Genomic DNA, 13,047 nt, shown 5'->3' on the forward strand with positions numbered 1-13,047 from the left:
GGGGAGTGTGGTCGTTTGGTAGATTTGAGTAGAGCAGGCATTCCAGGCCAGAGGTAGGGTGTGGGCCAGGGGTTGATGGCAAGACAGGTGAGAACGAGAATGAGACAGTGAGAAGGTTAGTGGCACCAGAGGAGCGGACCGTAAGGGCTGGGCTGTAGAAGGAGAGAAGGGAGGTGAGGTAGGAGGGGGCAAGGGGATGGAGAGCTTTGAAGCCAATAGTGAGGAGTTTTTGCTTGATAGGGAGGTTGATAGGCAACCACTGGAGATTTTTGAGGAGTGGGTTGACATGCCCAGAACATTTCTGTAGATAGATAATCCAGGGCAGCAGAGTGAAGTAAAGACTGAAGTGGAGAGAGACGGGAGGTTTGGAGGTCAGAAAGGATGCTGATGCTGTAATCCAGTCGAGATATGATGAGCGAGTAAGTGAGTACAATCACTGGACATTCTTCAAGGAAAAATTATGTAAGCTTAGCTGTAAGAAAAGATCATCCACAATAAGAGTCCTTCCTCTCTCCCTCCACCCTCCTTTCTTCTTTGTCTCCCTCTCCATCACCCACCCTCCCAAGGGTAAGGTGACCGTAAATGAGATAGGTACCAAAGCCTTTGAGATCAGAGGAGGAAAAGTGAAATTGGGGGGGAATATCATTCTTACTATTGTTACTGTAAAAAGGTTGCTCATTTTTAAATTGGTTATCTGTCAGTGATACCAACTGAGTACATTTGGGGAGGAGATCACAAAGAGGGGGAAATAAAGGGAAGTTGACTGATGGAAAGAATGGATTGGCTCCCTCAGGCTCGGTTCTGTTTTGAGTCTCAGCTTTCCTTGTTGGGTTGGGGGCTCTTTCTGGTGCCCAGGTCAAAAATCCAATGTTCAGAAGACTGCAGTTCAATTAATGTGTGGAGCACTGTACAGAGCACTTGGGAGAGTATAGTTAGCACGTTGAGTTTACAGCTTAGGGGACTGTAGTCCACAGTCTAGAAGATGATTAACACAAAGCACACACCAGAAGATCATGTTAATGTAAATGCCTGGAACATATAATAATAAAATTAATAACTATGGTATTGTTAAGTGCTTACTACATGCCAGGCACTGTACTAATCGCTGGGGTGGACACAAACAAATCATGTTGGACACAGTCTGTTGACCCACGTCAATCTCAATCCCCATTTTACAGATGAGGTAACTGAGGCACAGAGAGGTTAACTGATTGCCCAAAGTTACACAGCAGACATGTGGCATTTCCAGGGGTGAATAAAATGGAGGTATTTGCCCTGGTAGAGACACAGTTATATATAGCTTTATCTTTGTGTTTGAAGGTGTTTGCCTGGTGCCAATCAGGGTGAGACTGAAGAGCCCAATGTGATCAACAGTCCCTTCTATTCTGAATCAAGGAAAGATAATCTTGTGCACTGATTATCTGCTGCATTTGGCATTACTCTAGATTCTGCCTTTAGAATCATCATCCCTGGCTTTGCTTGAAAAGAGCCACCCATCTCTGCTACCACTAAGGTTTGCCCATCTCCCATGGTTTTTCTTAGCATTCCACTTCATTACCACACTATCTCCCCTCCACTGCAGTCTGTAGTTCTCAAAAATGAGACATCTCCATCCACATATGACCACTTCCTGAAACCAATAACTCCTGAGCACATGACTAAAAATGAATGCAAGATTAAGTACTGAAGAAGAAAATATTGTAATGAAAAATGGAAGGCTAAAAGTCTAGTCGACATGATCGACATGACTCAAGCCAAATTTGGAAAGGTTTTTTTGGAAAACATGAATTGCAGGCTGGAAGAAATCTTTCTTTCCTCTCAATCCTGGGCAGGCTTGAAATTGAAGAGCAGAAATTTCCATTCTCTCCTTAAGTCAACTCTCTTTCACTTTCCCCCTTTCATGGTTTCTTCCTTGAGTCTATGGACCCTTGACTCACACCCTTAGCAGGTAGACTCCCAAGTGTAGAGAAATAAGGTTTAAGTGACCAATAAGGTTTAAGTGACCCATAATGTAGATATTAGCCATGAAGTGGAAAAAAAATGAATGAAACCACTGAGTTTGGTGCTCTTGTGTCCATCTGCAACTTACATAGCTGGGAAAGGGAGAACATTGGGCTTGTTACATTTTAACGTACCTCTGTCTTCATACTGTGCTTTGGTCTGGTTTTTTTTTTGCTTCTTAGCTTCAGTTTTTCCCTGTCCCCCACTCTCCCTATGCCATTCAACCACCTTTGTCAGGGCCACAGGTTGGACCCAGGGACTGGGCATGAGGACAATTTAAAAGTCCCATCTATAGATAAAATTTCCAGTTTCACAGAATGCCTCTCTGGGCATTGATAGTCCACCACAGTTACTGTTGTGAATTTTATGTGTCTTTCAAATGCAGTTTCCCCTCTTACATATTCCCAGTAACTTACCTCAAAAGGAAAGGCATCACAGAGTACTTAACCCCCTCACCCTTGGATTCATCTAGAAAATTCCAGGTCTTTCACCCAGGTCACTTATAAGGAAAATATTTCATGGTTATGTTTAGACCATTTTTCTGTGGTTAAATTTGGTTTCCCTTTCAGTAAGACAACAAGAAACTGTTCAATAAAAGCCATTAACATATCAAATATTCTTCATTTTAAATAACTGCTCAGGCAGCATGCACAGGAGAGTACAAGTAAATGGACATTGATTACCCATAAATTTGAGAAGTGATAGCAGCATGATATCTGGGTTTGCCCTTTGATGAAGTTATATTTTTTCTCAAGGCTCAGGATTTACAGTGTCAGTTGACAAAGCATTCAACAGAGGCAAAAAGGACCCTATAGACAATGAAGGCAAAAGCAGGTCCATAGATGCTAAATCCTTTCAGCTCTGACAACAATTACCGTCCAAATAGACCAGAAGGTTCAGATCTGTCCAAATTCAAACTGAATTGTTAAAACTTAGGGATTGTTTTCATACTACTTCATCAGGCTTCTGAGATGGGAAGGATGGTTGTGTTGTATACTGAATGAGAAAAGTTAGGTGAAGAAAAGGATATGGATAGGAAGATGAGTCCTTAGACATAAGGAACTGAATGTTTGGCATGGCATCCATATGGGTATTTCCAGGACCAAAGAGGAAATAAAAGATTGGAGAGAAGGTGAGAGGTCAGGGCTAGCAAGATAAATTGGAGAGTCATCCTCCTAGAAAAGACAGTTGAAGGTATCGGAGGAGATGAGGTCCCCAGGTAGTGAGCATCGGGTAAGAATAGAAGAGACACACAGTTAAGGGTGTGGAGGAAGTTAAGGTGGAGGAAGATGTCAGTGAAAGAGACTAAGAAGTGGAGTGGTAGGTGGGAGGAGAACTAGGAGAAAAGGGTGTCAGAAAAAACAAGGTTAGAAAGTGTTTCCCAGAGAAGGAGCTAGTCTACAGAGTCAGAAAGAGTTGAGGGGTCCAGAAGAATTAAAATGGAATAGAAAAAGAAAGCAGGGGTGAGGAAAGGGGCTCTATGACCTTTCCACTCCTCTCCCTATTAACAGTCCATATCCTTTCTGGGGAGGAATGTGAAATCACTCAACCTAAACACTATCCATTCTACACTACCAATGTTCCTATCTCCTCCAGTCACGGGAATTTGGGAGACTACTTTGCCGGGAATCAAGATTTGATATTGACATAAATTGCTAGCCAAATGGGATCTCCCAAAGACTACTAGCTCCTCTCACTCTTGAGTAGGTCTTCTGCCAGGTTGAGACCTAGGGCATCAGTGAGGGTGTGAACCTGTAGATAGTGGCTAGAGGAATTTGATAGGCAGGGCTGGCGTCAGACAGTAAGGAAGATAAGTGGTCATCTTAGAGCAGCATGCAGTGAAGGAGGCATAATTCCTCCATCCTTTCCAAGATGGCCACTAATTGGGACATTCAGGCTTATCTATCAAGATGACCACCAAACTCAGGGGCACCACTGTCCCACCCTCCTTTTACACATACATCTTCAGTTTCACTTTTGCATGGATCCTTCAATTCTCCACACTTATAAGTAAAGGAGTCTTTTTTAAAGGTTTGACTTTTTATTCATTTCAGAGCCGTAAAGTTTTTGCCCCTCCTTCATACCCTTCCTTGTACACTCAGGCATGGCTTGGAGGTACTTTTTAAAAAAAATGGCATTTCTTAATGGCTTGCTATAAGCAACGCACCTTACAAAGCACTAGAGTAGATACAAGGTAATCAGTTTGAACGTAGCCCATGTCCCATATGGGGCTCACAGTCTTAATCCCCATTTTACAGATGAGGTTACTGAGGCATAGAAAAGTTAAGTGATTTGCCCAAGGTTATATAGCAGGCAAGTGGTGGAAGCTCAGACTAGAACTCAAATCCTTCTTACTCCTACACCTGTGCGTATCCTCTAGGTCACACTACTTCTCTAAGATACTTTATTTTGGGATCTATATCTTCTTTTAATTTAGGGCTGGGCTTTTATGAGGGTAGAGGATATAGGAAGGCTTGGAGATAAGGGGACACTTGGGCTTGGCTTTTCCTGCCACAGATTCCCTCGGGACAAACCGGAGTACAGATAAGCTATTCCAAGCTGGAGACTGGGGCCGGCAAAAGGTATGGTTGGGAAGGAAAAGACAGCTGGCTGTGAGGGTGTTTTTTCTATCTTGGGCTGGGGATATTGAGGCTTGAGAGATAATGTGGCTGTTGGTGTGGGGAGAGGTGGCTCTCCACTCTTGGGGAAGATGGTGGGCAGCTTGGAGTCTCTGTCCCCTCCTGGGCTCAGATGTTGCTCCTGGTAGTCACTGGGGCACACTGGGCAATGGAACCAGAGAATAGCCAACCCAGCCCACTACCTGCCAGCACAGAGGCAGCCAAGGAGACTGTAAATTTTGGAATCTAAGCTCCTCATGGGCAGGAATCATGTCCACCAACTCTATTTTACTCTCCCAAGTGTTTAGTACAATACATTTCACAGTAAGTGAGTAGAGAAACAGCATGGCTTAGTGGAAAGAGCATAGCATTGGGAGACAGAGGTCATAGGTTCTAATCCCTGCTCTGCCACTTATCAGCTGTGTGACTTTGAGCAAGTCACTTTGCTTTTCTGTGCCTCAGTTCCCTCATATGTAAAATGGGGATTAAAACTGTGAGCCCCATTTAGGACAACCTGATTACCTTTTACCTCCCCCAGCGCTTACAACAGTGCTTGGCACATAATAAGCGCTTAACAAATACCATCATTATTATTATTATTATTATTATTATGTACTCAATAAATACCACCAGTTGATTGATTGAGAGCCAGAGGGAGGCTGGCCATTTGAAGTCCTGAGATCCTTTCATTCATTCATTCAATAGTATTTATTGAGCGCTTACTATGTGCAGAGCACTGTACTAAGCGCTTGGAATGAACAAGTCGGCAACAGATAGAGACAGTCCCTGCCGTTTGACGGGCTTACAGTCTAATCGGGGGAGACGGACAGACAAGAACAATGGCAATAAATAGAGTCAAGGGGAAGAACATCTCATAAAAACAATGGCAACTAAATAGAATCAAGGCAATGTACAATTCATTAACAAAATAAATAGGGTAATGGAAATATATACAGTTGAGCGGACAAGTACACTGCTGAGGGGATGGGAAGGGAGAGGGGGAGGACCAAAGGGAAAGGGGGAAAAGAGGGTTTAGCTGTGGAGAGGTGAAGGGGGGTGGTAGAGGGAGTAGAGGGAGAAGAGGAGCTCAGTCTGGGAAGGCCTCTTGGAGATCCTGCCGTTTGGGGGTTGAGCATGAAGGGGAGAGTGGGGAGGAGCAAGCTGTGAGCTGCAGGGGGAAATGCTTAGAGGAGAGTGGAGTGGAAAGAGGCAGGGAGGAGTGGGCTGTTGGCTGCTATGAGAGATGGGTAGAGGAGAGTGGAGTGGGACGAGAGGAAAGGACAGAACTGGGAATGACAGTAGGGGCAGGAGCTGTTCCTTCATGAAGGACCTGGCAGATACGCCAAGATAGCCACTTGCTTCCCTACCTGAAGCAAGGCTGAGTCCATATTGGGAGTATCATTATTTAGGGGCCTGACTAAGCCTGAAAATTGCCATTTTATCTTAAGGAGAAATGGCGTAATAGAATAATGTCACAGAGTGTACAAATGTAGAAAAACACACGATTGGCTGATGTTGCACCACACATTGCAAGATGTCATTTGACTACTTCCTTTTTGAGGCATGTGAGAAGCAGTGTGGTCTACTAAGAAAGAGCATGGTCTTGGGAGTCAGAGGGTTTGGGTTTTCATCCCAGCTCTGTATGACCTTAGTCAAGTCATTTCTATTCTCTGTGCCTCAGTTCTCTGCAGAGTGGAGATTCAATATCTGTTCTCCCTCCCACTTAGACTGTGAGTCCATGTGGGACCTGATTATCTTATATATATCCCAGCACCTAATACAGTACTTGGCACATATTAAACACTTAGATACCACAGTTATTTGTCCTTCTTCCCTTCTTCTCCTCCTTTTTCTCCCCCTTCTTCTCTCCCTTCTCCTTTTCTTCCCCCTTCTCTCCCTTCTCCTTTTTCTCCTCCTTCTCCTCCTCCTTCTACTTCCTCTTCTTCCCAGAGGTCCTTTGAATTCCCATCTAAGTGTTCTCATGGGTCTGAAACTGGCTCTTTTGTCAGAGGAATTTTTCCATGGCAAGTCACTAAGAGAGCCCAGGAGGGCCGGGCTTCTTTGTGACTCAGTGACAGCAGTGGGGAGGAACTAGCCATCGCCCAACTAAAAACAGTCCTGAATTATGCCTTACTCAAATACCCGATAGAGTATTGTAGGCATTTTGCCTAAGGGTTTGCTGCCACCTGGGGTTGCCTAGGAGAGCACTAGAATTGCATTCCTTGACTTCATTTGCGTGATGATTATAACTTTTGTTATAAAAGGTGAAAAAACCCCCAGCAGTCAGGATGACTTCAGGATCAAGAACTCTGCAAAGGATTTGACTGTAGTTCTAGTAGCTGGCTTAGCTCCATCTGCACTCTCTCATGCCAGCTAATCAAGATCCTCCTAGAGCAGTGGATGCATCAAGTGAACATGCAGGAGTGTATCACAGGGCAAAGCAAGTGCAAGAATCTTATGTATGAAACACACTTAGGGACAAAGTGACAGCATCATAGTACTTTTTCTGGGTCCTAGGACCATAGGTCAGCATGTCAATTGCCAGGGTAACCTCCTCAGTAGCCACTGCAATCTTTGCCACACACAACAGCCAGCTATTGCTAGGATTCCTGTTGATCACGAGGGATGCTCTGTGTGGTTTTTCAGCTGAAACCTTTACTACCAAGGGCACCACCCCTGTAGATGATCCCCTTCTCTCAATTTTCCTAGGCCTCCTTTACCGAAACGTGGCAAAGTGCGGGATGAGCTTGGGGGTAAATTTACATCCACTGATTTCCTGCTATTATCTTCTAGCTGTGATTTCTGGGTAACAAAATTCACATTGTGTTGGCCTCTTGAACTCTTTTGGGGGACCAAAAAAGGTGAAACCCTTGCTCCAAATCACGATCCTAGGAAAAAAAGGACTAAAGGGGTCTCAACAATGGACAAAAAAAGGAGGTCACCATTAGCAAACTAGTATTGGCTAGGAGTAAGGGCTAAGGACAAAGAATTGCCTGAGGCATGATTTCTGTAGGAAAAAAGGGAGTGATCAAGCTCAGCCAAACATTTACCTTGGACTGTTTTCTGGTGAAGTACCTTTAAACTTTCAGCGCCCATCACAAGGTGAAGAGGTTTTGGACCCAAGCTAGCACTACATTTTGGAGATTTGAACCAGCCTTATGTTACTTGAAAGGTAACACAATCATGTTGTCTGTTTAGAGATGTGTGTTAAGCAAGTTGGTAATCCTTTTGAGAGGCAGTGACCAATTTCATGTTTGTGAGAGGTGTGTCTCATCACTATAATAATACCTGGATCTGCTTTGCAGGAGTTTTGGAAGGACCAAATGTAAATAGGTATTGTAAGCTGGTTTGGTAATAAGAGCACTAAGTAGGAGTATGGAATTTTCTGAAAGCTCATTGTGGACAGAGAACCCATCTACCAACTCTGTTATACTGTACTCTCCCAAGTGCTTAGTATACTGCTCATACTAAACATTCAATAAATATCATTGATTGAACATTGATCGATTGTTCTATTGTATTCCCCCAAGTGCTTAGTACAATGCTCTGCACACAGTAAGCAGTCTATAAATACCAATTGGTATACCAATGATTGATACCAATCATTGACTGATACCAATGATACCAATGATTGATTACCCTCTGTGACCTTAGGTATCAAGAGAAATTCTGAAGGCCATGGCCTTATCCATTTCTTTTGGAGAAGATGACAGCACAAGAGATAGAGGCATAGAGAAGGTAACAGTTACAGAGGAGCAGAAGTGATTTTCTTTCAAACCTAGGTATTGGAAACAAACTTAAGCAGAGTGAAGGATTTTATGGAGAACCACTGGACTGGGAAATAAGTTGATGGGATGGGAAACAGGGGAAGAGGAAGTTAGAAAGGGAGAAAAGTGTCTCTGAGACTGGACCAACCATTCAATTGTATTTCATTTGTATTTATTGAGCACTTACTGTGTGCAGGACAATGTACTAAGCTCTTGGAAGAGTAGAATAGAACAATAAACAGACACATTCCCTGCCCACAGTGAACTTACCATCTAGACAGGGAAACAGACTCTAATGGAGGGAATAAACGAAGGGAGCAAGTCAGGGCAATGCAGAAGGGAGAGGGAGAAGAGGAAAGTAGGGCTTAGTCAGGGAAAGCCTCTTGGAACTACTTAGGGAGGAAGGCTGAGGCAGTCAGGTCTGGTGCAGGTATTCCTTCCTTCCTTCCTTCCTTCCTTCCTTCCTTCCTTCCTTCCTTCCTTCCTTCCTTCCTTCCTTCCTTCCTTCCTTCCTTCCTTCCTTCCTTCCTTCCTTCCTTCCTTCCTTCCTTCCATTGTATTTATTGAGAGCTTAGTGTGTGCAGAACACAGGACTAAGCACTTGGGAGAGTACATTATAACAATAAACAGAGCATTTTCTGCCCACAGGGAGCTTAATAAGATAACATGATCCCTGACCCTCAAAAAGTGAAAGTAGCCAGATGCAAAGAATAAAAGCAAAGAACAATGACAATGCATTATGAACAACAATAAGCAACAGTCAACAAACAAGGATAATTTTAAGATGACTCATTTTGGAAGGAGAAAGGAGACATTTTCACCTCTCCAGGCAAACAGTTACTTTTTGCAGACACCACCCGATTTTCCCCAGTGTTCTAAGTGGTCTGGCATTTGGAGGTCTGTGACCTCTAAGGTCCCAGCTTTAAAAAGGCTCCAGGCTGGGTGGATCTTAGTCTCTGTCCCTGCTGAGAATGGACTTTCAGGACAGTGGAGTTCTGGGCTTTACTGAAGGCTGTATGTCCTGAGCTTCAGTTACCAACTTGGCAAGGATGGGCCTAAACAACAGTGAAAATGGAATAATTAGCTCCAGAATCCAACTTTTTCACCATCTTAGTCTTTGACAACACAATGCAGAAACTGGATATGGGATGTCCCACCTCTAGCTTATGTCCTGGCTAAATCCATGTTTGGTTTCAGAGACCCATACACTTTGTTTCTGCAACATTTTATATTTACATTATCAAGTGTCTTGGCATCATGGTACTTCAATCTGAAGTCCACCAACCTGAATATCTTCATTGGAGCAGAATGTAGCAACTTAATTATTTAAAAGCCTGGCTGTGTGGATTATATATCACCTCTTGTGCTCTGCCGTGTGCACCATTCATTTATTTGCCTATTTGAGCACCTGAATGCAATTAAAAGTATCAATTATTATGGCTCAAAAACTTCCTGTTTAACTTATAGGGAATTCCTGCTAGTTTTGAAGATAATTTCCATCTCACTGACATGCAAACTTAGGCTTGATGAAATTTGATGATAGACTTTGTAGTTACTTTGTATAAATGAAATTCTGGCAGCTATAAGAACAATCTTTAGTTTGAGTATTTTTAAAATAAATTTGGGGGATTTCACAGTTTGAAAGTTTTCATGTGTCTGTCATGAATGTTATTCAAGTAGAAATGCAGTGACTTGAAATGATCTCGAATGCTCATTCCAAAAGCCTCACTATTGATCAAACCATAATAATGATGGTCTTTATGAAATGCTTATTATTTGGTAAGTACTATTTTAAATGCTGGGATAAATACAAAATGATCAGATTGAATAAATCCCTGTCCTAAACAGAGCTCACACTCTAAAAGGGAGAGGGAACACGTACTTAATCCTCATTTTATAGGTATGGAAAAAGATGCAAAGAGAAACTTGATATTGTATTATATTTTTGCAGTTATAATCATAACTAACCCATTGTTAAAATTCGCAGTACCTGGAGAGATGGGTTGCTGTTAGAGGTATTTGTTAAGCACTTACTATGTGTCAAACATTGTTCTAAGTGCCAGGGTAGATACAAGGTAATCAGGTTGGAAGCAGTCCCTGATCCACATGGAGCTCACAATCTAAGTAGGAGGGGGTCAGGTTCTTACTTTTGATTAGTGCAAATTTACAGCAGAATCATTAAATATTAATGACTTTTAGAGTGTGCTTAATCGATAATTGCTGAAGAGCACCCCAGAATTGGAAGAACATCAGTTTTACAGAATGCACTTCAAAGAGAATTCTATTTTCTAAAAATAAAGGAGATTGTATCATGCCAGCTATTAAATGGAAGCAGTTCATAAACACTGCACATTCTAGATGTGCTTGTATCAGTATTCCATTTTAGGAAGGCCACCTTCATTTAATTGGAAGAACATTTCTTAATTCATTAAAAAGGGCAACAAAACAACATGTACTGCCAGCTTCATAACCGTAAAACATAAGAAAATTGGCTTAAAAAAAACTCTGTGCCACAGCTGTAATAAAGAAGCAATAGGAGGCTTTTTGTTTGTGTTTTCCCAATGATAACAATGGGATAAAATTAATTTAGAAATAAAACCTACAATAAAATGTTAGAAGAATACATCCATTCCATTAAATTCTTAAGTGGTATCTCCATAGCCCAAGGAGAGCAGGAATGTTCGGTTATTAATAATTTTATCTCCTCTGTTCCATCACGGGTCATTTAGTAGCAACATAGAAGTGCTTGCTTGCCCAAGTCCTCCTTGCACATTCCTTTTACAGCCTCAGACTAGACATGAAATTCCTGAGTCCAAGACAGAATCTTGCTTTGTATCATTTACACATTTATGCATATGTCTGCCCAGTAGTGTGTAGTTGGAGAAAGAAAGGAAGAGAAAGAGATATTTCCCATACTTTGGGTCCAGGGATGATGCTACCGTTGGAGAGATTTTGAATATTGGGTGGAAATATGAGTTATAATAAATAACTTGTATAGCACTTTGCTTTCCAAATCACTTTTTCAAAAAGAGGATGAAATCAGTGTCAAGATGGCAACTGTGCTGAGTGTGGGGAACATTGGCAGGCATTGAAAACATTCACTGTTGGATGCGAGGAGACAGTGGAGGTGGACAAAGTCAAAGAAGCAGAAGGACATGAAGGTACCAAGTTTCATTCAATCATTCAATCATATTGAGTGCTTACTGTGTGTCAAGCTATACTATACAATACTAAGTGCTTGGGAGAGTACAACACAAGAATAAACAGACACATTTCCTGCCCACAATCAGCATACAGTCTAGAAGGGATGACAGACATTAATATAAATAAATAAATTATAGATATGCACATAAATGCTGTGGGACTGGGAGGGGGGAAGAACAAAGGGAGTAAGTCAGATGATGCAGAAGGGAGTAGAAGAGGAAACGGTGGGAGAGCTTAGTCAGGGAAAGCCTCATGAAGGAGATGTGCCTTCAGTAAGACTTTGAAAGGGGGTAGAGTAATTGTCTGTCCTCTGATTTGAGGAGGTAGGGTGTTCCAGGCCAGAGGCATGATGTGGGTGAGGGGTTGGTGTTGAGATAAGTGAGACTGAGGCACAGTGAGAAGGTAGCATTAGAGGACAAAGCCAGCTGACTGGGTTGTAGTAGGAGAGCAGCGAGGTAAGGTAGAAGGGGGCAAGGTGATGGAGTGCTCTAAAGTTAATGGTGAGGAGTTTTTGTTTGATGCAGAGGTGGATGGACAACCACTGGAGTTTTTTGAGGAGTAGGGTGACATATTCTGAACATGTTTGTAGAAAAATGAATTGACAGGCTATGGCCATTTGCTGAAAGACTGGACTCCAACTAGACATTCTTTGAGTGTTTGATGTTTAAGTTTTCAACAATATATTTCAAGTGAGTTAGTTGGCACACTTTTCCCCATCTGGGCACCGCAGTGCAATTGTGGTATTTGTTAAGTGCTTATTAAATACCAAGCACTGCACTAATTGCTAGGGTAGATGCAAAATAATCAGATCCCACATGGAGCAAAGCATCTAAGTTGAAGGGAGATCAAGTTTTGAATTCCCATTTTGCATAAGAGAAACTGAAACACAGAGAAGTTAAGTGACTTGAGCAAGGTCACCCAGCAGGTAAATGGTGGAGCCGGAATTAGAATTCCAGGTCCTCTGGCTCCCAGGCTCTTTTGACTAGGCCATGCTGCTTCCCTAGCTGTATGTGTGTGTGTGTGAAAGTGTGTGTGTGTGAGAGAGAGAAAAGAGAAGAGAAGAGAAGAGAAGAGAAGAGAAGAGAAGAGAAGAGAAGAGAAGAGAAGAGAAGAGAAGAGAAGAGAAGAGAAGAGAAGAGAAGAGAAGAGAAGAGAAGGAAAGGGAAGAGAAGAGAAGAGAAGAGAAGAGAAGAGAAGAGAAGAGAAGAGAAGAGAAGAGAAGAAGAGAAGAGAAGAGAAGAGAAGAGAAGAGAAAGAGATTTTCTACTTCATTCTGACAAGGTCAAAGAAAATGTGAGAGGCATTTGGAATTTGTCAATACGTTTATGAGTGCAAGGAAGGAAAAACTTTAACTCTAGAAAAGGGGGACGGAAACAGATTTACATTCACCCAACCAAAACAGACGGTATCAATGAAAAGGCATATTGTAAAATCCATTGTCAAGCCGAGACCTTGAT

Source organism: Ornithorhynchus anatinus, chromosome 1, assembly GCF_004115215.2.
Source record: "Ornithorhynchus anatinus isolate Pmale09 chromosome 1, mOrnAna1.pri.v4, whole genome shotgun sequence".
Taxonomy (NCBI): Eukaryota; Metazoa; Chordata; class Mammalia; order Monotremata; family Ornithorhynchidae; genus Ornithorhynchus; species Ornithorhynchus anatinus.